Below are 27,758 nucleotides of genomic sequence, written 5' to 3'. Positions count from 1 at the left end.
ATTCAAATTAACACTAATATCTTCAGATTATACACTATTATTATTATTAACTTTATTATGTTAGTTCAGAAGGTGGTACTTCTAGATCTCTGTCATTTCCCTGGGAAATTTACATCTCATTAATAGGTAATTGTGCTGCTCTTGGCTAAGACTCATACTGCTATTTTATGTTGAGATCATTAATAGGCATATTTTAAGACTATTAGTGATAATTAATAACAGTAATGACATAACACCCTGGTAAAGCATGCCAGTTATTCGAAAGCTTTCTTCCTCTTGCCTCTAAGAACTGAAGAATAAGACTCTTTCTTGAATGAAGCTATAGCAATACAGAAATAGATACCACCTTTGTCTTGGCTAGGAATACACCACGCAAAGAGGGCAGAGTCTACCTCCTGTTGGTGGGGGTGTGGGGAACACAGTTTGATGCTTTAACCTGAGTATTTGAGGGCTCCTGAGAAGGTCTCAGTTAGTTTTAACTGAAGATACTGAGAAGTCTCCAGAGAAAGCTTCACATGCCTTTAACTGAGGGCTTCTGGCTCAACTCCAGATTGCTTTAACTGAGGGCTCCTGAAAATACCTGCCTGTCTTTCAAAGTGAAGTCTCCTGACAGAGCCCAGCTTATTTTGGCAAAATAATAATCTCCTCCCCAAATCAGGTGTGTGATCTTGGTCATCCAGGTTATGTCTCCACCCTGAACCCTTGGCCCAGAACCCAGACAAGTTTTCTCCGAGCCTGAGCTACAACCTCCTGACTAAGGGAGTCCTCTCTGGAAGCTTCTTAAGAGTCTCTCTGGCCATGAGCTCCTCCCACAGTCTCTTGGCCTTGGGGAGGCTGGCTGTGTTTGGGGCTGGTGCGGATAATGAATCATTGACACTAGAGCTGGCAGCTGCAGAGATCCTGGGAGGGGCTGACACCCAGGGGGACCCGGCTGGGAGTCGTGGCGTCCTCATTTAGTAATCCTTGTGGATATTTGTCTGAGGCCAGAACTTTCATGAGGCTTTAGGAGAAAAGTGTTCTATTGATCCCTGACCACACTTCCCTCTCTGAGAAACGATGCCAAGTGTTTCTCCACCATGCAGAGCAGAGCTGAAGGTACATTCACAGAGCCTTTTAAAATCAGAGGCTTTAGCCTGGAATTCATGGAGAAGTCTACAGCAGAGTGTCAAATGTCTTCAAATCCCTTGAAATTAGATGCAGAATCCACAGTGTATAAGGATATGTGTATTTTTCTCTTGGAAGGGCCTAGAACAGGATCAAAAACTATAGTCCCTCTTGGCTAAATCCAGCTCCTGGCTTGTTTTTGTAAATAAAGTTTATCAGAACACAGCCAAGCCCATTTGCCAACAATGCCTATAACTGTACGCACTGCAGCTTCAGCTAAGTTATTGCCACGGAGACCACATGGCCCGCAAAACTGAAAATACTTATTATCTGGCCCTTTACCAAAAAAGGGGGTTGATTCCTGGTCTAGAGCTGTGCTAACCGATACAGTAGCCTTTAACCACATGCCTCTATTTGTATTAAAATTAATAAAAATTTCACGCCATTTAGAATTCAGTTTCTCAGTTGCACCAGCCTCCATGTGTGGCCTGTGGCTACCATGTGGGGCAGCACAGAGAACATTTTTATCATTTCAGAAAATCCTCCTAGACAGGGCTGGGCTAGGGCTTCCGTCAGATCCATGAAGGGTCCTGGATTCAAAGGTTACGGAATGCTAGGACAAAGTGGAGCCCGGTGGGTTCCTCTTCCCAGCTGCTTGGCCCAGCGGAGGCAGCCTAGCAGTGACAATGCTTGGTATCCTGGCGCAGGACCAACAGGGCAGAAGGAAGGACCTGCCCTCCCTCAGCCACATGATGGTGGCAAGTCTCCAAATCATTGGCCCTGAGAAGACAAAGGCTCCAGGCAAGGCCCAGGCAAGTCCTGGACAGGTCCAAGCAGGCTGCTGTAGCTGAGCGCGCCTCCACGTGGCCACCTGGGCAGGGCTTCTGCCAGCTCCACAGTCTGGGCGGCTGCTGGCTTCCTGCGTCCTGGCGGAGGGGCCCACAGATGTTAGCAGAAGCTAACAAGGGAGTCAGGTATGGAGAAGCCAAGGCTGAGGCTGTGACCAAAGTCCACTGATCCGGCTCTGAGCTGGACCATGGGGCAGTTTGTGCATCCAGAAAAGTGTGAGTTGCACTGACTTCTGGGACACTCAGAGTGGGGAGGCCAAGAGGGAAGGTGGGAGGGACCAGAAGGGGCAGCCTCTGCTGGGATTAACCCCGTAAAATATTGCGGCCACAGTGGGGGCCTGGGCCCTCTTTATCACTGGACTTAAGACACAGGATAATCCCATATTTAGGGATTTCCTGATAAATACTCGTTTCTTGGGCCTGTAACTGACTAACTGGGTAAACGTGGGCAGATCTTTTAAACTCTCTGGGTCTCACTGGGGATAGGGGAGATCCACTAGTCAAAACCTGGTGAAGATTTGGCTCTCAGGGAAATAAGTCAGCTGCTCCCTCCACTGTAGATAGAGCCCACCTGAGTCACTCTCGCTGGACAGCCAACAGATGGACAGACAGGCTCCAAGAGGGCCCCCAGCCCCATTAGCCTGGGCTGCCCCGAGTCAGGGTGGCCTCCTCACCGTCACGACTATGGATGTCGTCGGACCCATTTCCAGATGGCATCGAGGCCCTGCTCTTGGTAGCTCCCCTTGGCTGACATCCCTACAAGGCAGCTATCAAAGCCAGTGTGATCCTCCTCCGCCCTCCTAGGGAGAGTGAGAAGTGCAGATAAGGAGCTGAACTGCTGCTGGGGATTTGGGAGCAAGGTGAAGTCAGGTGAAGAGTGTCAGCGCATCGCTGCTGCTGCTGCTGCTTCAAGGAAAAGATCAAAAAAGGCCAACCATCAAAGCCCAAGATGATAGGAGATACTAGGTGTGTAATCCCCCGGGGCAAAAGTGTGGGCTGCGGCCGAGGACAGGAGGGAGGGGGATCAGCTTGTATTAAGTGCTGACTGTATGCCAGCCACTTTACGTACATCATCTCATTTAATCCCCACAGCAGCCCCGTGGATGGACGCTGCTATCTCCACCTGACAGGTGCTCGAGCTGTGACTCAGGGATTTTGTGCTCAGATTAAGGCTACTTAATGGCCAGGAATTTTCACTTGGCTTTTCTTTTCGAAAGACTATACCGTTCTCCTGCACTGCACTCCCTGCCAGACTCCTGGAGTAAAGCAGAGACGGGTGACTCATGGGCAGGTGAACTGGAGCTAAGTCAGTGGTAGGGAGGACCCTCATGAAGCCTGCCTTGGTGTCACTGCCCCTCCAGGCTGGTGTGGGTCATCCAGGGAGGCAACAAGAGATGTGTCCAGAACTTCTCAGCTAAGGTTGCCAGAAAAAATAAAGGATGCCCAGTTAATTTGAATTTTAATCATTCAAGTTTGTAAAATTTCAGAAGAAAAGTTAGTATAAGTCTATCCCAGATATTTCACAGGATAGACTTATACTAAAAAGTTATCCACTGTTCATCTGAAATTCAAACTGAATGGCGTATCCTGTATTTTTCCTTGCATCCCCATTTCTGGTGCTGATTCCCCAGGAACCCTGACCCCACTTACCTCCTCCTGACACACAGATTCGCCCCTGTCCTGTTCTGCCTGGCTTGGACTGCCCACCCACTCCAGGGGGTCCTAGCCTCGCCTCTGCTATTCCAGGGAGTGTCCATTTGACAAATCTCTGCACCCTGTAACACGTGCACCGAGATGCAGATCCGTGTGCACTTGGGGTTATGCTATCTGCGTATTTCCATAGTCTGGTTAACAAGGCTGACATTTTTCTGTGTTAATAAAAGTAGCCCTGCTTTGTTCTTCCTAATGAATATCAGAGAGGAAGCCATTGTGGTTTGCCTGTACCACAATTATTTAACCAGTCATCTTCTGTGGACACTTAAGTGAAGAACATCTTTATACATACAACTTAAACCCTCATCTAATTATCTTAGAGTGAATTCTTGAAAGTGCAATTGCTGGGTCAAAGAGTGGGTCAGTGTTACGTTTTAATACATAATTCCATGGTGTCCTTAGAAAGATTCTGCTGAGGCACACCTCCGCCCACCAGGCTGGAGCGGGCCCATCCCCTCTCTTTACCTATGTTGTGCATTTCAAGTCAGTTTCATTGATTAAAATGGGTGCAACGAAATCTCATTTGTGGTTATAATTTGCATCTCTCTGATGATAGGGAAGGTTGAGTACCTGTCATCACTGTCTGGCCTTTTGTAGATCATTTTGTAAATTGCCTGTCCCTGTCTCTGCCTACTTTTCTTTTGGGGTATTAGTACTTCTCCCTATCTTTTTTGCGACTGGTTTTGCATATTAAGAATACTAATACATTGAGTTTCCTTTTGATGTGCAGCAGTTTTAATTTTTATGTCACTAACTTTTAAATTTTTAATTTTTCTTTTATAATAAACTGTCGGTATTATAATTAGAAAGACCTTTTCCATGCCAAGACCAGCTAAATATTCATTTAGATGTTCATCTTAGTCTTTTAGCTTTTTATTTTTACATTTCACTTTTAAATCCTTCTAGAATTCAGCTGTGTCAGTCTTGGCTTCAGTGACTCTCTTTCTGTCTCCGACTCTCCAGTGCTCGCTGTGTGTCCTTCTGTGTCTGTCTTCTAGTGTGTGGAAGCCTCTGACTTGCCCGATTTCCACCCCTCTCCCCCACAGCCTGTCTCTCCCCGATGTTTCTAGTGTTGCTGCCATTTAGACATCGTTTCTCCCACCTCCAGCATCGAGGCTTCACACCTTCTCCACGCACAGCTCTCAGAGATCGTATGGGACGGTTTCTGCCTCTTCCAGGCTGATCAGCAGGTAGACAAGAGTCATAAGCAGATCAGAAATGTCAGTTAGACGGCAGTCTCTGCAGGCTTTAATGCCTAACCCTGGTTGCACCTTTTGCATTTTAACAGCATTAATCTTGAGCAGCCACTCTGACACTTCATTTCGTGAAGGAGATCCCATGTCTGAGGGCTGGGTCTCGGTCAGTTAGAGCTATATAATCAGCTAGAATCTAAAAACAAGTACTTAGTGGTGAGGGTGTAGCTCAGTGGTAGAGTGCACACTTAGCATGCATGAGGTCCTGGGTTCAATCCCCAGTGCCTCCATTAAAAGAAGTAAACCTAATTACTTGCCCCCCCCCCAAATAACTAACTAACTAAATTTTTTTTTAATTTAAAAATAAAATAAAAACAGGTATTTTTGTTTAGCTAAATCTAAGTGCCATCTTGGGTTCTCATTCTCAAATATATAAGAGCCTTCCTTAAAAATCAGACCTGTTCTATTTCACTTATTATCTCCACATAGATTCTAGAAGGATGAGGAACATGTATTTTTGCAAACTCCCTGGCAGCCATAAGGGGAGGGGCAGCATAGTACAATGATTAAGACCTCAGGTTCTGGGTTGTAGCATATCTGGAATCAAATATCATCTCTGCCACTCGTTTACTGTGTGACCTTGGGCAAGTTGCTTCATTTCTCTGAACATCTGTAAGATCAGGGTAAGAATAATACTCCACAGAATTGTGAAGACTAAGGAAGAGAACACACAAGTCACATGAGGTACTCAGCACGGGGACTGGCGAGTTGTCTGTGCTCCATAAATGTCAGCAAATTAATGAAGTCACCTTCATCCTGACCTCCCTGTCCTGGGATTATTTCTGGAGATGGAAGAAAAGAGATGTCAATTCCATAGGTCAGAATCCCAGCCCTACCCCAGACCCTCGGCTCCTGAGTTTGCATAAAATCCTCAACCCAGTTGTTCATGGTGTGTCTGGGCTTATAAACAGACCGTGACTTCTGTGAGGGAGGAGCAGAGGAGTCTCCATATCCATGAGCCCCAGCACTGCCCGTTGGGGTTGCTGGCCCTGTCACCTGGTAGACTGGAGCTTATGAGGCCAATCCCAGGAACTTAGTCTTTTCATGGTCTCTTTTCTTTGTACCAGAGATGGTGGCTTTACAGCTAATGGTACTAGTGACACATTCAGCAGACCCTAGACTTTGAGGTCATGGACTTGAAAGCTGTGACTGTCTCCAGACACACACATACGTGCGTGCACACACACACACACACACACACTCACAGAAACACAATACTTTTCTGTATTTTTTAAAATATAATTCAGATGTCCTGAAGTCTACCCATGAACCACTGGTCCACCTGAAAAACTGAGCCCAGTGAGGCTGACATCACACATAAAGTTAATGGTAGAAGTTCTTTCATTTACTGAGCTGATACGTCTTGAGAGCCTACTGTGTGCAGTCGTTGATGTTTCAGCCAAGCCTCATCTTCACAGTCACAATTTGCCCCCTCCGCTCCTATCCATCCACACTCCCAAAGGGAACAGAACAGGGGGGAGGAAGAGGAAGAGCTCGATTTAGTGTCACTTCTTGGTGAGCTTTTGCTCCCAGTTGCAAGGTCAGTAACGTCATCTCTTTCTAAAGACCACAGCCTAGTAAAATGGGGTCAGACACACGCATCTTGGAGGGACCGGCAGATGGAGACGGAGCTCCGTGTGTCGTTCTGCCAGGAGACAGAGGCAGGTTCTGGACAGAGTGTGCTTTCCTGGCTTTTGGAGCAGGGAGCAGGGCTGAGGTGATCATGTCACTTTGCACACAGGGAAATTGAGGTCCAGAAATGGACCCTTCCTGGTTTCATTCCCTCCTGTAATTAGACCTGCTGATTCCCCTGTCCTGGCCTCTCAGACAATTTCCTTGTTCTGAAAGAGCTCCCCCATCCTGGGGCATTCCACAGACAGCTCAAAATTGGGCTAATGGACTGCTCTTTGACCGTATACACATAGACACTGAATATGCAGTTTTCACCTCTCAGCCCAGCCAGGCCAGAACAGCGCGTCTGGCAGGGGGCCCCCTTCGGAGGGGAGGCGATGAATGGCCATTCCCTCTGCCCAGGAGGGGACCATGCGTGCCTCCTTCCTGAGCGAACCCGCTCCATTGCTGAGGGCTCTGTCCTTGCGAGTGGGAGAGCATTCCTTTTAATCAGTACAGTAGAGGAGCAAATTAAGACACACAGATGTGACATTTGAGACAAATTGGGCAGCGCCTCTCAATAAGTGGGGAATCAGGATGAATTTCATTTCACGTTCTCAGCAATCCCACAAACAGTTCATCATATGTAGTGATATTTACCCCTTTGGGGAAGAATTAACATAGCTTGAAGATGATATATCATGCCAGATTCCAGTGCCCTGACCTTCCTCAGGTCAGGGGGTCAGAAGATACAGTGATGAGGGGAATAGAGCTTCCACAGGTGGCTGGATTACCTGCAGGTGAGGTGTGCATCCACTTTACTTCTCCGTTCCGTTTGTTCATTCATTCGACGAATATGTACTGCACATCTGCTCTGTACCAGGTCCCAAGGTAGACTTTGAGCAATATGAATGAATCACCTTCGAGAAGCTCTGAGACCTAAAATTGTTGGAGAGGAGTGAGTAAGAGCAGAGGAACAGGGCTCAGGAAGAGGTAGGCGTAAACCCTGACTAGCCATGACACCTTGGGCACCTCCCAACCTCCTTGAGCTGATTTTTTGCAAAAAAAAAAAAAACTGTAAGGCCCACCCCAATGGCTTGTAATGAGGACTCAAAGACTGAATGCCTGGAAAGTGCCTGGTTCAGAGTCTCTATTCATGAAACACCAAGTCCTTGGCCTCATGGAGGAAATTGCTCTCATGCCTGGTTGGGTGTCTGGAGATCAAGTGCCATGTCCCCACTGTGTGACCTTGGGCAAGGCACTGAGCTTCTCAGCTGCCTCCTATGGGACATGGGGTAATCTCTGCCTTTCGAGGTGGGTGTGAGCATTAGTGGTAAGGCACAGAAAGCACCTAGCACCACTTTGGGCGCATAGTAGGCACTCGGTCAAAGGAAACTCTTAGAATAGGGGCTGGTGTATTTTGGAGGAATGAAAAGAAAAATTCTTTCCTATGACAAAACCCTTGTCAAGCCTTGTGGATCTCCAAGAGTGAGGAGTGTCACCTATTTTTTGTTTCTTCTCTTGTGTCATCAGGGCTTGGCACACAGTAGGGACACTGCAGTACTAACCAGTGCTTGCCTCTCCTAACCTGGATCTCTGCCAGCCCATAGAGGGCTTTTGTGCAAATTAGCACAAGTGGCCACCCTGAGGGGACACAGCCCTGTGAGTGTGCAACTTAGTGGATGGAGTGCAGGCTTGGTTTTTAGTTCTCATCACCCCATTGCCAGGTACCCTTTTGCAGTGCTCAGCCTGAATAGCTGCCCATGGCAGCCTTGCTGCAAGGCCTTCCTCCTAGGAGTCCACAGTCACCCATGATACGAAGAATCATTAGAGGCTGAGTGCAAGGATCTTGGAGAGCTTTTACTTAAAACCATCTAATTACTTCCCGAATGGAGCACAAACTCCTTACCTGGCCATGAAAGCCCTGGGCATCCACCCCACCTCCACCCCTTTCCTCCTTCAGCCACATTGGCCTGGTCTTCAGATGCACTGCACTCTGTTTCGCCACTCATCCCTCAGACATGCTGGGTCCCTTCTCCTGAACCTTCCCTCCCCTACGTGGCCACTCTTCGCTGCCTCTTTGTCTCCTTCCAGTCTCTGCTTAAACGAAATCTGGGGGGTGCCCAACACTCCTGTTACTCTCCTTCTTAGCTCCCCACGTGTCTCCTTCCATCACATGGGTCCCTTGTGTATTGCCTTCTCCCCCCCAGTGTGTGCTCCCAGATAGCCAGAACACGCAGGGGAGAACCAAGACTGAGCTGGGGGAAGAATCGACTCCTGGCTCAGCCATTTGGCAGCCAGTGTAGGACTTCGAGCAGGTCACTTAACCACCTGTGACTTCCGCTGTCCCAGGGACAATAGTAGTAATAATAATCCCTACTCCATGGATTATCGCTGGGAACAAACGAGACAACACGTGTCAAGGGTTCCTAACAGTGCCTGGTGTGGATCAGACATTCAAAAAGCAGACGTGCGTGCTGTTATGACCCGTGTTCACTGCTGTGCCTAGCCCGGGGTCTGACACTTGGTAGATGCTCAGTAAATAATGATTAAGTAAGTGAATGGGATATTTCACCCAAGGTAAAAGATCCGGACAAGGAAAGAGATTTACTCAAGGTACCTGGGACTATATTCCATTGCATCCAAGATGCCCTCAGTTATAAGATGCAGCTTTGTTGGATGTACCATTAAGAAAGAATAACGTGCTGCCAATTGAAGGATGACATGCCATCGATTTTCAGACGTCCCAATTTCAAACATATGAAAGTGTAGAGAAATGTGTTCCCTAGAACTGTGAAACATGGTAACTGCTTAATTGCTTTTGATCGCCCCCAGCCTTGCTCTTTGCTCTGAACTCTTCTCTGACCCAGAACTCTCCGACTGTCAGGGCTTCTTCTTTTCAGCATTCAAGCGGTGGCTCTCGCTGGACATGCCATCACCTCTTAATGTATTCTCTGGGCCCCAAGTCTCATTACTTCTCAATTTTCTGCATTGAACTCTATTGAACACCTATTAGCACAGGTCTTCAGCTGATAAACGATCTCGCAGGAGGCAGCGGGATGCCCTGATCTTGATCCTGCCTCCTGTATCTGTCAGGGGAGACAAGTCAGGGGAGCCCATAGCATCTAAACATGGTTCCCTCAGGACCACTGCCAGCCCCTCCTCCAATGACCCCAAGGCACTAAGAACATCACTGGGTGGGGACCTGGATGTAATTCTCCCATTTGGGTGGGAGGTGGGAGGGTCAGCCTTCAACCACTGCCCTGATCTGACTATAGCTGGACACACACATCTGTCTCCTTCCTGGGGACCTGGGTCAGGTGATCCCATCAGAGCTTCCTCAACTGACCTTCGCCCTGGAGGGTCAGGGGATACGTGTCCTTCTGCTGCCTCCTCCTTGGGGGCACTTACCTCCCATCCCAGGAGCTGAGCAGCAGTGGGAAGAGAATGCGTCCAGGTAGTTGGTATCAGATGGGATATTCCCATCCACCTCTTCCTATTAATTGATGACTTGGGGTTGGGGGGTGATTAGCCACTGTTTTGGAGTATTCTTTCCAGCTCTTCCCTTCATTAGTGTGGATAATTGACGGTTGAACCCCCTGACATTCCATTTGAACAGCAGGAGAGGAAAGCACTCAGGGCGTTGGTAGGAGATTCTGATTTGGAGACCTGGTGATGGGCAGGTTACACCACGCTGAATGACAGGCGTTGTTTGCCAGCTCTGTATCCGCATACATGCCCTGGGTCCCTGAGCCCAGGGCCTCTGAGATGAAGAAAACAGGGGGCCCAGATCTTGTCGAGCGGCCTTGACGTGACATGTTCAGCAGTGCAGTGGGAGCTTTGTAGGACATTGACACATCACCAGCTGGTGAACGAGGCCTCAGGAATCCCCATTGTACCGAGAAGGAAGTCGAGGCCCAGAAAGGTTAGTTACCTTGCCTGAGGTTATACAGCACCTGAGGGTTATGAGCAGTTTGAAAACTGGTTTGGTTCCCACCTCTCGCCACTCAGTGCTGCCTCCCCAGATGCATTCCATACAGTTTCCCAAGTTCCACATCTTCCGACCCCACAGAAAGAAGGGGCCCTGGAGAGGCAGGGGGTGCAGGACGTGATGCTGGAGCGCCTCCCAGGACCTGCCGGCCCCAGCCTAGTCTTGCTGAGGCCATTGATGCTGCCTGAGACCCTGTCTTGCGGACAATGGCTTTGCTTCCCTGCTTTTCAACCTCCCTTCCAGCTCTTCACGTCCAGCCCTCCCTTAAGACCTTTATCCAGCACGTTTTAGGAGTCACGTCGATTGGACTTGATAGTGCATTAAATTACAGGAGTTAGTCTTGTGAAGTGGAGGGGGGCCGGGGAACGGGCAAGCCAAGCACGTTGCAGTCTCGGGGCCTCCACACATTCTGTTCCCTTTGCCTGTACTTCTGGACCCTGGTGGCCCCGTGGCCCTCTTCCTGGGGACCTCTTCCTGTTCAGGTGTCTGCTGAAACAGCCCTTGTCAAAGAGGCCTTCCTGACCACAGGAGTTAACACAGCCACCCCAACCCATCACTTCCCATCACCCCCTGAGGTATGATACAATTATTTGTTTACTTGCCTACTGTCTGTTTCCCCTTCCAAAGTTGAATTTTCTGGAGTCGGGGTCTTTTGTTTCTTTTGCATTGTTATTGTTCTCTGCTGAATCCTTAGCTTCTTAACAGGTTATGACCTATGTTAGGTGCTTAAGAAATAGTTGGTGAATGAATGAAGGAATGAATGAAAGAAGTCAAAGGCCAGAAGAAAAAAAGAGTGTCTGTGTTTGAGACCTGCAAGGAATCCTGAGGTGGGGAACCATGTGTAAAGCATGAGAAATGGGGGTGGCAGGAGCTGAGCTGGACGGGGTCAGGGGTCAGCTCGTGCAGGGCCTGGGAGGCCCCGGAAGGAGCCTGGGGCTTTATTCACAGAGGGAACCCATTACCAAAGGGTCTGAGGCAGGGAGGTGACTCAGTGAGATTTCTGCTTTAGAGATGGTGAGGAGGGCAGGGGATACCGGAGGCAAAGGAGCCGGTCACAGGCAGGGACCATTATCCAGCCCAGACCTTCATCAGTACCGGGGAGAGTGCCAGGACAAGGGGAGAGCTATCCTGGGGCTCACCCCACCCTGCCCACATTCCCTGTGGGTGGGGATCTAAGCTGCTGGAAGAGAAGGAATGTCCCACATGTGGAGCAGCTTGGCTCTCCTGATGGCTTAAGTGAAACTATTTATGATATTCTTGTCTGGTCTACAGACATTCATGATGTAACTGTAACCCACTGAACAAGCTCACCTTAGGAGTCCCGATGACAGGGAAGGGTACTGCTCAGTGGTAGAGTGCATGTCTAGCATGCATGAGGTCCTGAGGTCAAACCCCAGTACCTCCATTAAAAATAAATGAATAAACCTAATTACCACGCCCCCTCCCCCAAAAAAACCAAACAAGCAAAAAAAAAAAAAAAGTCATAGTGAATAGTTGAATGTTCGAGGGCTGTTGTCTCCAGTTATAAGCAATGTTGATGAAGCTGTAGAGAGCACACTTGGAAATTTTGCAGAGGATTCAGAGCAGGGAGGGAGAGCAAATGCATTGGACAGCGATCATTGTAAGGATGGCAATGAAAGCTAACATCACTTCAGCTCTTATCAGGTGCCAGGTACTCTTATAAGTGCCTTACATTTTAACATTTAATCCACACAACAGTCCTATGAGGTAGGCACTATTATTATCCCCATTTTGCTGATAAGGCACAGAGAGGTTAAGTAACTTGCTTGAGGTCACACAGCTCGTTAAGAGGTAGAGTGTGAGTTTGAACCGAGGTTTTTTGACTTCAGCCTGCAAAAAAGAATAAAATAGTTTCACAAAGCTGGGATGATTGGGTCAAAATAAAGTATTCCACTACAATTGACAATAATGCCAAGGTTTTTACTTTGAAAGATCTAACAACAGGAAATGATGCACTAATCTGACTATATTCAAATGTAAATAGAAACCATCTAAAAGTGGAAAGAAACACAGCTGATGTTGAATAATATTATGCCAAATATGGCCGGAAAGGGTTAATCTCGATATTATATAACCAGCCCCGAAGTGGTAAGAAAGCTATCTGGAGTTCACGCCAGAGGAAATAGAGTCAGCAAGTAAACACACAGGAAAGCTATTCAGTCTTGCTAGTAATCAAAGTAATTTCAATTAAAACAATGAAACAACACTTTATCCCTAGTAAATTAGCTCGAAGAGCCTTGTGAGGACATGATACAGTGCTGGGTCGTTGCAGAGAAATGGGAATGCTCACACATTGCTGGTGGCGATGGAAATTAGTCCTTTGGGAATCCAATTTGACAACGTGTATCAAGAGTCATAAAGTACTCATGTCATTTGACCCAGTAATTCCCCTCCTGGGATTATATCCTACAGAAATAATTCAACAGAAGAAAGTTTTATGCATGAAAGTGTTGATTTCAGCATTATTTATAATGATGAAAAATTGGACACTGTAAAAACGTCCAACAATAGGGGAATGGCTAGGAAATTATGGTATATCTACCTAATGGATTTATGCAGCCAATTACAATTATAATAGCATTATTTAGTGATACAGAAAGATGTCTATGGTCTTTTTCAGTGAAAAAAGCAGAATACAGAATTATTTCCCCATATTTATTACCACCGTGGAAACTAGGTCTTATATGGACGGGGACAGGATGGAAATAAAAAAGGAAATAATTGATATGGGAGGACAGTGGGATTGTGGGTGATTTTTTTATTTTAAGTTCCACTTTATGAGTTCTCTAGTGCTGACTGTGTGATAAAGAGCAAATAGAAAATTCAGAATCAAAGAGTAAACCAAAATCAACAGCAATGAAGTCCTGGCGTCTGTGAAAACTACATAAAAATTTCATTTGGCTGTGAATGAGGTGAGCTGATTATCATATGGCTGGATGGATAGACGTATAGACTCCCCACATAATAAAGCAATGATCAGGACAAGGTGCTTTCAAGGGTCATGGACTGTATCTCCCGTAAGACTCAGCACAGAACAGGTGTTTGGGAGAAACGAACGAGGGACGTAGTGATGATCCCACAAAGAACAATTAAAAGGAAGACCTGGAAGTGACTTGATAATTTGTCATGGAAAAGACAATAAATGTTTTTTTCTGGATTATTCCAAAGAGAACAATGTCCAATGAATAGATGTGCCCAGTGCCCAGCAGGAGCTTGGGAAAACTTGGCTGAGCAGAAGAAAGCAGGGTCTTGGGAGAGTGAGAGAGTTCATGGGTTGTATCCTGAGGTCCAGAGAGAAACAAGAGAAGGCCTGTGTTCCTGAGAAGATGCCCCTCTGAGCAGTGAATTTCAGCCAAGAATCAAGAAGAAATTTTCCATGGCCTTCATTGTCACGAGTTGGAGTAGGCTGCCTTGTGAGGTAGTGAGCTCTCCATCTCTAGAGGTGATCAAGCAAGGGTTTGATTTATCAAGATCTGCTAGAGATGCTGTTAACATACCTCTCAAACTAGTGTATGTTTAACATTCCATCAATGGTATGATGCACTCCTATTTTGTGCACCACTGAGAAAGAAAAAAACACATGCAAGCACACACACACACAGAGATGGAGAGAAAGAGAGAGGGAGGTGAGTCAAATGCAAATGGACATTTGTTTAAAAAAAAAAAAACAACAAAACAGGAACCTTCAGAAACAGGTCATGCTAGTGGCTGGCCACACTAGGTTGAACTCCTGGACCCCAGGTACATGCACCCAGGTTCTTTTCCTGCTGAGATTTCTTTGGTGCGAGAAGCTTGGCTGAACTGGATAGGGTGTTTCCCTAGACGTCTTCTAAAATTCATGACAAATCTCAGAGTTGCTAATTCAATGGCTCTGAGATCCTGTAACTCAAGACTTTAAATCAGCAACTCCCCATCCTTTAATTCGATTGACTTTGATTCCCAAGCATTTTCTAATCTCTAGTATTGCCCTGGGCCCTGCCAATCAAGTCCCTTTAACACTGAGACTGCAGTGATACAGGCACATGGCCAGTCCCCCCATCCTACAACCCTCTCCTGACCCGCATTCTAGCACCGGTGGAACTGCCGCAGCCCTGTGTGATCCAGGAAGCTGCGGAGGGCTTGAGAAGGCAGGGCAGCCTCACCTGGGGCATCAGCCTTCCTCAGGCACGGGTAAGCCTAGAGCCAGTGTCCGCAGTGCCTGCTCCTGCCTTTCACCTAGCTAGTCTCCTACCCCTTTCTGGAGGCAGGGGGAAGCAGGAAGCAGCCGGGACAGTAGAATAAGCTTGTAGTTTTGGAACAAAATAGTTCTTGTGTTCATCTGTCATGCACTGTGTGTTACCTGGGGAATGCTTTATAATAGCTCAGAGCCTCAGTTTCCTCATCTGTAAAATAGACTTAATATATATGAGCAGAGTTAACTGCCGTGCTCATCCATCACCAAGCCCAAGGGGTAGAGTTTGCTTCCTCCTCTGGTTCCCTTCTTGCTCTGGGACCATGTGAAACTCTTCTAAGGCCTCCCTGTCCATCTAAAATGGAAGGTGAGATATGGGAAGATTCCCCACCTGCCTTGGGAAATACATCTGGGGGGCTGTGGTTTCGGCAGCTTCACCTTTCCTGAGCCAGGGAGAGTGTCCACTTTTCTGTGCTGCACTCAGCAGTCTTGGAGAACAGCAAAGACGCTGCTTCGAGGCAGCACGTGGACTTCTTGGCTTCTGCCTGTGGCTTCTTGGAACACAGAGCATATATATCCTGGTCCCTCACTGTCCAATCAAGCATTGAGGAGAAACTGTCACAAACAGTGTAAAAGTCATTGAAAACCTAGCTTTTTGGTCCATCCATCCATAAATACGCCTTGAATGGGGCCTGGGAAAACACAGATGGGCAAGACCTGGTCCTGGACTTGCACAGTCATGATCTAGGTGGGGAGACAGATAAGAAACCAAACAGCTGTGGTGCGGTGTGATCACTGCCTGAGGGAGGGGGCCGGGGGCATGGTGGACGCTTGCTTGGTGGGCTCCGTACCACCCTCTGCTGGCGAATCTCCTGGCTGAGTCAGCAGCCCCCTCAGCTCCCCGGGGTAAGAGTTTGCCTGGCGCGTTTGAAGAACAGCGATGCGGCAGCGTGGCCAGAGTAGAGCAAGTGGTGGGAGACAGGTAGGATTTCATGGAGTCAGAGGGAGTGATGGGCCAGGTCTGGCACAGCCTCCGCGCTGTGGGGAGGACTTGGCTTTTACTCTGAGCATAATGGGCCCCACTGGCGGGTTCTGAGCAGACGATGGCCTGATCCGACCTACAGAGGAGGGCAAGGGTGAGGGCGGGGAGACTGGCAGGCATCAGCTGCAGAGATGCAGGGGACAGATAGATAAGGGACCCACAACAAGGGCAGTGGCAGTGGAGGGTGTGAAAAGTGGGCCAGTTCCAGGTAGATTTTGCAGGAGGAGCCAACAAAGTCGGCTGGCGGATTGGATGTGGGGTGTTAGGGAGAAATCAAGGTGCCTCCAGGAGTTTTGGCTGGAGTAGCTGGCAACGTGGAGCTGCTCTTAACCGAGGTGGGGAAGCCCCTGGTGGCCAGGCTCAGGGGTGCGGAGATGGGGAGCTCTGTTGGGACTGTGAGGTGGGAGGTGCCTGCCAGGCATCAGGAGGACCTGGTTGGTAGGCAGTTGGATGGAGAGCCTGTCTGCAGGTATAAGTTGGAGCCTCCCAGCCTGTAGACAGTGTCTGAAGCCACGAGTTAGATGAGATGACTGAGAGGGAGTAGAGATAGAATAGAGGGATCCTCTTTACTCCCCCAAACTGCATTTGCCTATGGTATTCAGAGAGGGCCCATCACCCCTTTTCCAGGGTGTGCCCCTGGGAACCAGTTATGTCAGTTCCCCGGTTCTTGCAGTAGCTAGAGCTTCAATTCCTTCCAGAGATTGAGGGGAGAGGGCAGGCCAGCCTGCAGAGCACGGAGGACCAGGGACAGCATTGAACTTGGCAAAGGATAGCTGGTCCCCACCCCGAGGGGCTTACTGGCTCCCTTCATATCTTCCTGAAGCAGGTGCAGGTGCCCAGCGCCTAGGAGGGGCTCAGGAAATGTTGGCCGAGCAGAGGAATGCAGGGTCTTGGGAGAGCGGGAGAGCCCTCATGGGTTCTACCCTGAGGTCCAGAGAGAAACAAGAGGAGGCCTGTGTTCTGAGCAGCAAGGCAGGTGATGTGCGTGCCTGGGTGCAGGGTGCTGGTGGCAGCACAGACAAAGGATCGCCTGCAGCACGGGGAGAGAAACTGCCTGGTGGGCACCTGCTGCCCGGGGAACTTTGGATTGAAAAATCCATAACGGGCATGACAGTGAATGATAATACTTGAAAGGAAACCTGCGACGTCTTCTTTCAAAGCCACGTTCCCCGGAATGCCAATCTAAGCTCGGCTCCCGTAGCTGTGCCTTTGGAGATGTCCCTGAAAGCTCAGCCAGCTTGCCGAGGCGAGCTCACGGAGGACAGTTAGTGAGACTGTGGCTTGGGCTTGGCCTTGGGCTTTTTTTGCTAAAGGCTAAGCCTTGGTTCATAAAAGGGAGGCTTTGAGGACACATCACAGGTGGGGGCCCCAGGAGAACAGTGGCAGGTCCTGGTCACAGTGAAATGCACCCAAGCTCAGAGAGAGGCACACGGGTCACGTCTGTTCCCAAGCTATTAGTGAAAGAACTGTTTGGGATTTGGTGATACTTCACTGGTTTCATTTATGGGACTGTATATTTTTGATGGAGAATCACGTACTCATTTAACACATATTTATTGAGCCCATACTGTGTGCCAAATGCAATTTGAAATTTGGGGCTTAAAGCAGTAAACAAAACAAGAGCCCTTTTGGAGATTACATTCGAGAACATGGAGCAGATAATGGACAAACTAAATGAGTGAAATATTTAGGATACAGATGTTGACGAATGCAGAGGAAACTGAAAAGAGAAAGAGGGTAGGATGGGTTCAGGGTGCGGAGGTTACAATTTTAGATTGGGTAACCCAGAAATCCTCCTTAGGAAGGTGATAACTGTGTAAAGACTTGAAAGAGGTGAAGAAGTGAGCCAGGAGGATGTCTGGGGAAAGAGTGACCCAAGCAGCAGGAATAGCAAGTGCAAAGGCCCTGAGGTGGGCCTGACACATAGAAGGAACACTAAGGAGTCAAGGGTGGCTAGAGGGGATGAGTGGTCATAAGGTGAATAGGAGGCAGAATCAGAGAGACCACCAGCCAAGTGACATAGGCCCTGATAGAATATTCTACAACTAGAAGAAAACGTTGAGCCACTCCACCTAAGTTCCCAATTTTTTGGATGAGGAAACTGACCTCAGCGAGGCCAAGTGGTTTGTCCCTAGTCTAGCTGTGAGGAGCTGACATGATTCTAACACTCAGGTCCCTTGACATCCAGATTATTCTTTTTTATTCAACTCATTTCATCATTCAGAAAATGTTTACAGACATTGCATTCACGATTGGAAAAGAACAAAAGACAAAACTGGTGGAAAGGCCCAGAGAACTAGTGTGAGGAAAGGATGGACTCTCACGAGAGGATGCTCATAGACTGTCTTTGTTTTTATTCCCCATCTGATGAAAGCATTTAAAAACATCACCCCAGAGCAGGTGAATTCGAAAACTGCACCTCTTGGGGAGTGATGGCAATGTTAGCTATTTTGATTGTGGTGGTGGTTTCATTGGTGTATACATCTACCAGAATTAATTAAATTGTAGATCTGAAATATGTGTAGTTTACTGTACAGAAACCACACCACAATAAAGGTGTTTTAAAAAAATCACCCAGAGCAGGTGGAAATTGGGACTTCTGATGCTCCGTTCACCAGGCTGACTTCTGGACTTTGGACAGTTTTGACGTTTGTTCACTTCCAGCCACCTTTACATCTAGAAGTTATTAGACAGAGCTATTAGACTAGGGCTCAGCCTCCAGTGGGAAAAGAAGCAAAGTGTGTAGTAATTTGACCAGGAATTGCTGGCATAGTGCAAGGCAGTGGGGATTCACTGGTGATCAAAAGCAGCCCTTGCCCGAGCCTCATGGAGCTCCAGGCTCAGCTGGGGGTTGGGCCAGGAGTCACGCACAGGGACCAGGGCTGTGATGCGGCTGACAGGGCGCTGGCAGGGTGCAGAGGATGGGTGTCGAGCCAGACTTAAGGTGGGTCGGTTACAGAAGATTTCCGAGAGAAAGCAGAGGCCCAGGGGACGAGAAGGATCCTCTAAGAGGCAGAGGGAGGCTTGTAAACAAATCAATGAGAGTCATGTGATGGGCTCTGGCAGTTATCAACCTGGATTCAGATCCAGCTCCATTGGTTATGACCTTTGTGACCTTGGGGAAGTCATTGCATCTCTCTAAGACTCGCTTTCCTCATCTTTAGAGTAAAGATAACAATGGAACTTACTTTACAGACTTATTATGAGGATTTTGCAATAGGAGAATGCAGAAAAATGCTTCTCTTATGTTATAAATGCTCCATAGATGGTATGTGTCATTATTACAGTCCGGGATGGTAGGGTGCTGTGGAACGCAACTCGCTACCTGGGCTCTGCTTCCTAGAGGTGGTGTCCCCTTAAAAAAAAGTCTAAGGAAAAGTCTTAAGGAAGAACAGCCTCTTAAAGGAAGAGGCTCAGGGCCAGTGAGCTGAGGGAGGGGGAAAGACAGAGAGAGGGAGGCATTCCAGGTGAAGGGGGCAGCCTGAGCCAAGACTCGGCAGCAAAGGCCAGCATGGTGAGTGTGAAAAACTCCATGTGGTTCAGTGTAAATAATGAATTAATAATAATTAGAAGGGAAGGAAGGAGTCAAGATGGTGCTTAAAAAGAGGCAGGGTCTGGAGCATAGAGGCCTGTGTGAGCGTTAAGGATCTGAATGTTGTCCTGCAGACCACAGAGAGCCATTGAACAGCATTTAGAAGCGAGGAAGTGGCATGATTAGACGTTCTGAAAGATCACTGGGGAGTCTGTAAAAGTTCAAAATGGGAAGTGGGGGCTCTTCTAGGAAAACGATGCATTGGTCCAGGTGCGAGATGATGTGGCCTGAGCTGGAATAACAGTAATGCAGATGGGGATGGAGAGGAATGGCGAGGGTTGAGTCACAGAGGAATGAAATCAGCAGAACTTAACGTTTATTAAATTCGGTGGGGGGAGGCGGGAGGCAATGAAAGGAAAGGAAGATCCAGAAAATTCTAGGCCAATCAGTTTTAGGAAAGACACTCCAAGTGGATTTAGGAGTTATGAGATTTTATGTGTGGATTAGTCAGGGTTTTCCAGAGAAACAGAACCAAGAGGAGATAGATGTATATTTCTTATTGGAAATTGACTCTCATGGTTACGTGAGAAGTCCCACAGTCTGCTGTCTGCAAGCTGGAGACCCAGGAGAGACAGTGGTGTGATTTCGTCTGAGTCCAAAGGCCTGAGAACCAGGGGAGCCTAAGATGTAAATCCCAGTTCAAGAGGAGGGGAAGATGAGTATAATGTCCCAGCTGAAACAGCAGGGCAGGAAACAAAGGGGCACGTTCCTCCTTCCTCCACCTTTTTGATGTATTCAGGCTCTTACCATTTGGATGAGGCCCCACCACACTAGAGAGGGCAGTCTGCTTTACTGAATCCACTAGTTCAAATGCTGATCCCCTCCAGAAATGCCTTCACAGACACACCTAGAAATCATGTTTAATCTGGACAGCTCGTGGCTGGTCAACACATAAAATTAACCATCACGAGGTGGTAGTCGTCACCATGAAAGAGCATGAGGTCCCCTAGGGAAAGGCTGTCTCAGTGGGGAGAGTAGGGGGCAGAGCTGGGAGCCCTGGGAGATACCCAGGGAAGCAGAGGAAGAGGCTGACACTGCGGGACCATCATGGAGGCCCTGGGGGAGCCGGGAGTCAGGTCCATGGGTCCCAAGGGGTCAGGGCCTCCAGGCGAAGGGGGAGTTGTAGTGGTCAGTGTAGCCGAATGTCAGTGTCTGCTGGACCTGGCTCCCTGGGCACTGCTCGGGGGTGAGTGGAGTTAGCTAGCCATGGAGGGCTCCCTTACTCCATTGCGTCAAAGAGACGTTTGAATGATAAGGAGAGATGTCAAGCCCCCGGGTTTGTTTGTGTCTGTTTTTCCTATAGGAGGGACAAGGGTGGGTTTGAAAACTGAGAACGAGCTTGCTGGAAAGGAGAGAAATGGATGACCATGTCCTATGTGGTTAGTTGAGAGAGATGTTTTTGGTACCTAAACCTGTTGTTCTGCTTAGTTCTACTGAAGGGGCCAGGACAATGACAGAGCCCTGTGGCAGACCACTAGAGACTGCCTTCAGCTGGATGAAAGTCAACTGACTTTATCTAGGTCGTCGCCTAGTCCTGGCCATCTTGGCTCCCAGAAACTTCTGCCCACCCACCGTGCTCCAGATGACAAGAGGCAGCACGGCACTGCTGAGGGCGTGGGAGTCAGGACACCGGGATCACACCCCGCTGGGCTCCTCACCAGAGCGACCAGTTTGAACGAGACACTGAACCTTTCAGTACATGCATTTCCTCCTCTATAAAAACGGGGTTAGTGCTAATACCTGTCATGCCTTGTTCACGCGGTATTTGGGGAGGTGAAATGAGGAACCAGCAGGAAGATGCCTGGTGAAACGTCACGTGCCGGCACAGCTGTGCGTTTTGTTTCTCACCTGTGCCCACTGACTGATAAGCGCAGAGAACTGGCAGCACCTTTCAGAGCCCTGATTGTGTTTTGCGTGCTTTATAAAGCATCATCATTTGTTAGTTTCAGTGAGATCACTAGGCTTTTTCAAAGAGTCAAACGATTTATACTCAAACTGAGGCTTAACAGCCAGACTTGGAGATGCTCGGTGTTTTTCGAGAGCACACGTCTTGCTTTTACAGATTATGAAAGTATTACATGTTAATGGGGCAAAATGGGGAAATGCACAAAAAGCACAAAGAAAATTACAATCAGCTCTGATCTGACCCTCTAGAGAGGACCACAATTAATATGTCGCTATTTATCCTTTCAGGCATTTGTGTGTATATGTGAGCATAAAATTAGAACTTTAAATATATGTAATATATCTATATTGGTATACATTTAACCAATCCCCTGTGTTTAAAATTTAAATTGTTTCCACTTTTCTCCTGTGATAGATAATGCCGCAGTGAAAAATTTTTATACATAAATCATTGGGTGCAGCCAATTGTCTGCTTAGAATAAATCCATAAGGGCACGGCTATTTCAAAGACTTTTGGTAGGCAGTTTCAAATTGCTTTCCGGAAAGATTTATATTCTTGCCGGCAATGTATACCCATTTCCTCATACCCTCCTCGACACTGAATATTAACATGTTTCAACAGTGGTTCACCAGCTTGACAAGGAAAAGATGGTTCACCAACAGGGGTCAGAGGATGCCAGTCCTGAGGGGTTGCCCGCATCCCAGCAGCTGGAGGAATCGTAGAAGAGCTCCTGTTTTGCAGGAGACTGTTGTTTCACGGCCACGGTCTGGGGCTGTGGACCTGCTACTCACTCACTGAGGACCGCGCAAGTGCACCTGTGCATTTGCCACAGAGCAGGGCACCCCCAGGAGGCTGAGTCAGGCCTGACGGGGTGACAAAGCTCAGGGGCATGTGAGTCCTGGAGAGAGAGAGACACAGAGAGAGAGGGAGAAAGAGACGGCATTTCAGGTTGGGGACGGCCAGTCCCCTGCATATCCTCTTGGATGTACTTCTAGGCGCAGATGCTGGGTTGCTCTGGGGCTTCACTTATATTCCAGGATGCTCTGTTGTTCTTGGAGCCTGCCTCTCTCCAGACAAGAAGCAGACTTTCTGCAGGCAGTGAGCTGGCGGAGTGTTCACAGAGCCCATGCTGGACATAGTCTGGCCAGCTGGCTCCCTGGAGGACGCTTACCCTCCTCCTCAGTGCTTTCTTGTTATTCCTTGAGGGTTTCCACTCTCCCACAGCCAGGGCTGTGCCCTGCTTGACCTGGGAATGCTCATGTCCCCACCCTGGATGTGGCCAGAGGTCCCCAGGGAAAAGTTGAGACAGAGCAGAAACTTCCCGAGACGGTTTCCAAGAATGAACTGGGGTGCCTTCCCTTTTCCATCCCTGACTTCTGCTGATAATAAGAGAAAAATGAAGATGAGCAGGATCAGGTCCTTTGGTCCCTCTGGGAACTCACCACCCAGTAAGACAGACAAGCTCATAACCAGCAATCACAAACACGGGCATGAGGGATGAGCCCAGAACCTCTGGTCCTGAGACCCCAGAGGCGCGGGCTGCTCACCCATCTTCACCTGTTATTTGTACTGTAGAAAAAATTCCTCTGGACCCAGGGTGGGATGGGGAACTGGAGTCAGGTAATCAGAACTGGGATGGGATGGGTGGGTTATAAACAGCTGGCTTGGTGGCAGCCCTTGGTCGAAGCTCCTGGAATAATCAGAGCAGGTGTGAGTAGGGTTGAGCTGCCACAGAATTCTCCAGGTGCAATGGGGAGTGTTTCCCTCCTAGGAGGCAGGATATTAGCCTCCAAGTTAGGGACTGAGGCAATCGGGTGAGGTGGCCTGGGAGGACTGCCCCAAAGGTGTCTGAATTGGCTGGGAATCAAGATGGGCTTAGTGATGAACCAAGATTAGTTGGAGCCTAAAAGACAGAGGGCCTCGTGTGGATGGATAGAAGGGTCCAGCAAAAAGGGCAAATGGCTCTCACCTTGAATGCCAGTATCAGTCAATTGGTGGTGGCTGCCAAGGACTATGTATTGAGGCGTCATCTAGATTCACTGAGAAGAGTTCAGAGATCAGTTAGTGATGCCTGCATGGGCATGGATGGGAGGAATGGTGGCACGTATGCTATTTTTGTCATCCCTGATCTCAGGCATCACAGAAGACATATCTGGATGGCAGAGAGGACAGCGTCATGATTTACATTTGTCCCTGGGAAGGGGGCTGCATAGGTCCCCCTGGAATATAAATCCAAGGTGGCAGAGGAGCCGGGGCTATCCATGGAAGAAAGATTGTCTGAGCTCAGCAGAGCATCAGGGTCCCAGGCTTGGTGACCAGATTCAAATAAGTTTCCAGTCTTAGGAGAACTGAAGCACCAGTCAGGGAAATGGAGGCAGGAGCCCAGTTGTACGCCAGGCCACCCAGGCGAGGGCAAAGGTGGCTCCAGCTCAGTGGGCTCCCCTTGACTTGTGACATTGAGCCTGTGGTCACATTTGTAATTTGGACTCTACCTTCTAATGACCTCTCTGCCCCTGCAGGGGCTGCATGGGTCACATCTAGTTGCAAATGTGTCATGGAACAGCCATGTACAGGGGAATTAGGAGGAGTCCTGGTCAAGCGAGGTTTTAGGAGCACTTAAAAGTCTCCCTTTCTTTCCCAATGAAATTCTCTCCTGTATCCTAAGCACCATCTGCATTTCCATCATCAGAGGGTCCCATGAAATGCCCATGCCAGAAGTGAGCACAGGACCTATCACGTCCAGGAAGGAACCCTCTCCTCCCCGCTCAGCCTCTCGGCCGAGGCAGGGAAGGCACCGTAGCTGAAAGTGCGTCTGTCTGGGCAAGCTGTATTTCTCTGGGAAGACTTCTCCATCTCAGATCTGATTAGCTTCCCTATGGAGAGATCGTTTATCCCTAAATGGGGACTCGGCTCATGGCTTGCCCACGTCAGTAGGAAGAGCCGTGGATGGCAAGTGGTGGGAGATTGTGCTCCCGCAGCAGCCTCGCCTTGTGCACTGTCTGCAGTGGTAATTGGCGAATGACCAATAGCAGCAGGACCTGGGCTGCCCAGCCCTGCCTAGAAGGGACAGAGGCAGAAGTGTGTGCTGTGCAAGAGGGAGGGAGAGTGAGGATTGTGAGTCCAGAGCCAGAGAGGGAAACTTCTGTCAGGACCACACCATGCTCCCAGGTGTAGGAGAGTGTTGGAAATAATAGAATTGAGTGGAATTAAGATGGTATTTGCCTAGGCTGCAGGACTACCTGGAACCTACCTTAGACCATCCCTTCCTGAAAAATCCTCTAGGGAAGCGCTCTCTCTTCTTGATTCTAAGATGGACTTCCTGCCCGTCTACACTCCACTCAATAGTTTAACCCTTCTGAACTCGAAACAAACCTTTAAACAATCAACACATGCAGTTCATGGTGTAGTTTTCTTTTTCCAAAAAAGGAAAGCTCTAATTAAATTGACAGCGGGTGTCATTACTGATGGCATGTTCAAATCAAGGAACTATGGTATATATACAGAGAATGAAGCTGGCACAGGAACCCTTGATTGCTAGATAAAGCTGTGGCTCCAAATGCTCTCGTGAGCTGGCTGGATCCCAGTGAAACTATCTTTCACTCTCATGCTTCCATGATTCTTTTGGTGGCTCATGAGAGCAAGCCAAGTCAAAGAAACTTGAACACGAAAGGGAATCTATTGGCTTAGGTTCCAAGGAAGTCCAAAGAATAGGACGGCTTCAGGAATAGCTGGATCCAGTGTTACTGGGACAGTCTTCCTCTTTCAGCTCTGCTTTATGTCTTTTATGTGGCAACAGGACGGCTTCTGGGTGCTTTGGGCCTACATGATGGTGGAGTAAGAGGCTACATCCATGTAGAATCTATATGGAAAAACTGTTGTTGGCCATGCTTGGGTTATATACCACCTCCAAGAGAAATCACAGTGGGTTGGGGGTGAGATGCCATGTTTGTGAGCCATTTGTGTGGTTAGAAGACCGGCAGGATGTTGCTATTGGATTGACAGTTCACACAGAGCCACCTGGGATGGAAGCAAGGCAGTTCTTCAATGGGAAGAGAGAAATGCTGGACAGATAGAAGCTGTAGCTGTCCACTCTTGGGCCTAGAACCAGAGTTCTTCCACCCAAATTTAATCTGAGACTTGACTCTTAGCACTTCTGTTCAAGGAAGGGCCAGTCTGGAATAGCCCATCAGAGTGACTGAGGACATAGAGAGGAAGAGGCATTGCTTCAGTGCCCTGCCTGGTTGGGGCTGCCACTGGGCACGTCCCCACCAAGGGGACATGAGTCTCTATAGAGAAGGAACAAAATAGCTGGAGAGGCTCAGGGCAGCCTAAGTGCACCGACAGGAGGGAAGAGGCAGAGGAGAGACCGTATCTTCAGTGAAGATAATGCATGGGGATGCTTAGCCCAGTGCCTGGTACCCAGTGCCCAATCAATAAATGGTAGCTATTATTATTACCCATTAGGGATCATCCCTCAGCGCCTGCAGTCTGGGCGTGATGGATGCAGGCTGTGTTTGTGTAATGAGGATTATTTATTAGTCACCTTGTAAAAAGCAATGACAGAAAGGCACAAAACTGTGTTACCACAAAGGGACCTTATCTCATGGAAATCAAAAGCTTCTTTTTTTTTCCACCAGGAAACAAGAGCACTTGTTCTCATAGATTAAATCCAATTCCTCTGTTAAGGCCTCAAGGGGAAGGAGGAGATGTAATTCCCACAAATCTCAGCACTGCTTTTAGGATAATTCTCCTCCAGCCCCTAAGTACCTGGGAAGAGGGTGTGTGTGTGTGTGCTGGGGGTGGGGGGTAGCTGGTGGGGGGGGGGTTGGAGAGAAAGGAGGTCAGAGAAGGGAGGGGGGTTGGTATGAAGATGCAGAAGTGTCCCCTTGGAGATCACTTAGACCTTGGCTCCTACTTTTTTACCTTTGCAGACTCAGGGCAGAGACCCAGAGATGATCTTTACGGGAATCCTTTCTTTGGGTTGGGGGAGGCAGAACCAGCCTGCCCCCTCCCCTCCCAGCCACACCTGCCTTCAGCTGACCCACGTTGCCCACTGCTGACTCAGGACCTATTTACAAATGGCCTGTTACCCATTTCCATCCAGCCACATAGGCTGTTTTAGAACTACTTAAAACAATTTTTGAAAACTTTATATATTCAGTTAACAGAGCTAGCGAGAACGGATTTATGTGGCAATACCCATAGAACAATTCAGAGTGGCCACAGAGTTCCCCTGTGTGAGATTAGGTCCTTTGCTAATTATTTGTTGAATAACAGCTCTGCCTAACAACAGTTGAAGACTTAAAGACAGCCGTCAGCCACCGGTCCCCAAAGAACGTGGGGACATTTTAAATTTATGTGGAGAATAGAAGGAAGCATACAAATCACCTCTTATTAGCATCACTGAGACTTTGTGGCCACTCTGAATAGAACATTTACTAAGCAATTCCATTGCCTGGCACTTTATGATCATTATGTTACTTACTTCTCCAAACTATCCTCTGAGGCAGGTGCTAGGGACTATTATTGTCCCCATTTTACAGGTGAGGAAGCTGAGGCACCAAGGAATTAATAGACTGGCAGAAAGTTGAACCTGATAGTCTGTCTAAAGCTGGTTCCCACCACTGCCCTAAGATAGGCCCAGGGTGGGGGCACTTCATCTGCATGTGAAAAGGACTCAGGATTTTTATTCTTTTTACATGAGTCATGCCTATTATGAACATTAAAGAGATACAGTAAAGTTATAAATACGTATCAGTTGTGCGTCTTGGAATCGCACAAAATTCCAACAATCTGAACGTCAAACACTGTTAACATTTTGAGAGAGTCATCCTGAACTTTCAGCCACCTAGGGAGAAAACCAGCTCTCGAGATCGCTGGAAAGAAGAATTCTAGATAAAATGAAATTGCTGCATGTTCTCCATTTTATTTTTACTTTTTGAAAATTTCACTTGAATTCAACAGATGGAAAAAAATTAAAGAAAAATGGAAAGAATTCTTAAATTTCACCTCTAAAGCAAAGAACAAAAATTAAAGAACACACCGAGAAACTGCAGTCACGATGACTATTATTCTTATTTTTTACTATTATTTTTATTATTATTCGTTTTACAATATTTATCAACCCCCTGCCTTGAAAGATGAGGAGGTTAGGGCATTTATACTTGTTCTCATGTTCTCAATCTCCTGGTTAAATATTCTAAAACATTATTTGACCTGGCAAGGTGTATAACATTTATATTTTCTCCTATACAGTCACTTTCATAATTGTGCAATTTTACACAAAATTTTTATAAAAACTCCATAGTTATAAAAGGACTTAACACTCACCCACCCATCTTCTTACCACCTATTTTATATTCCAGAGTTCTGTATTTTGATTGGGCTCTTGGTTTGTTGAAGTTCACTGTCAAGTACCTTGTACAAGAAGGGCTCATGGGCACTGTATTCTCCAAATTCCTATAAGCTCAAGAAAGTCTGCTTGTTATCTAAACACTGAGGTGATA

At 47.9% G+C, this 27,758-nt stretch overlaps 1 protein-coding gene across 1 annotated transcript in view; it reads left to right on the top strand.

The window, feature by feature from the left end:
- The window catches only part of CSMD2 (CUB and Sushi multiple domains 2), a 473,825-nt gene that overhangs the window by 685 nt on the left and 445,382 nt on the right, over positions 1-27,758 (top strand).

This window comes from Camelus ferus, chromosome 13 (genome assembly GCF_009834535.1).
Source record: "Camelus ferus isolate YT-003-E chromosome 13, BCGSAC_Cfer_1.0, whole genome shotgun sequence".
NCBI lineage: Eukaryota > Metazoa > Chordata > Mammalia > Artiodactyla > Camelidae > Camelus > Camelus ferus.
Note: the sequence above shows the minus strand (reverse complement) of the source record. Positions and strands in the feature narration are given on the sequence as shown.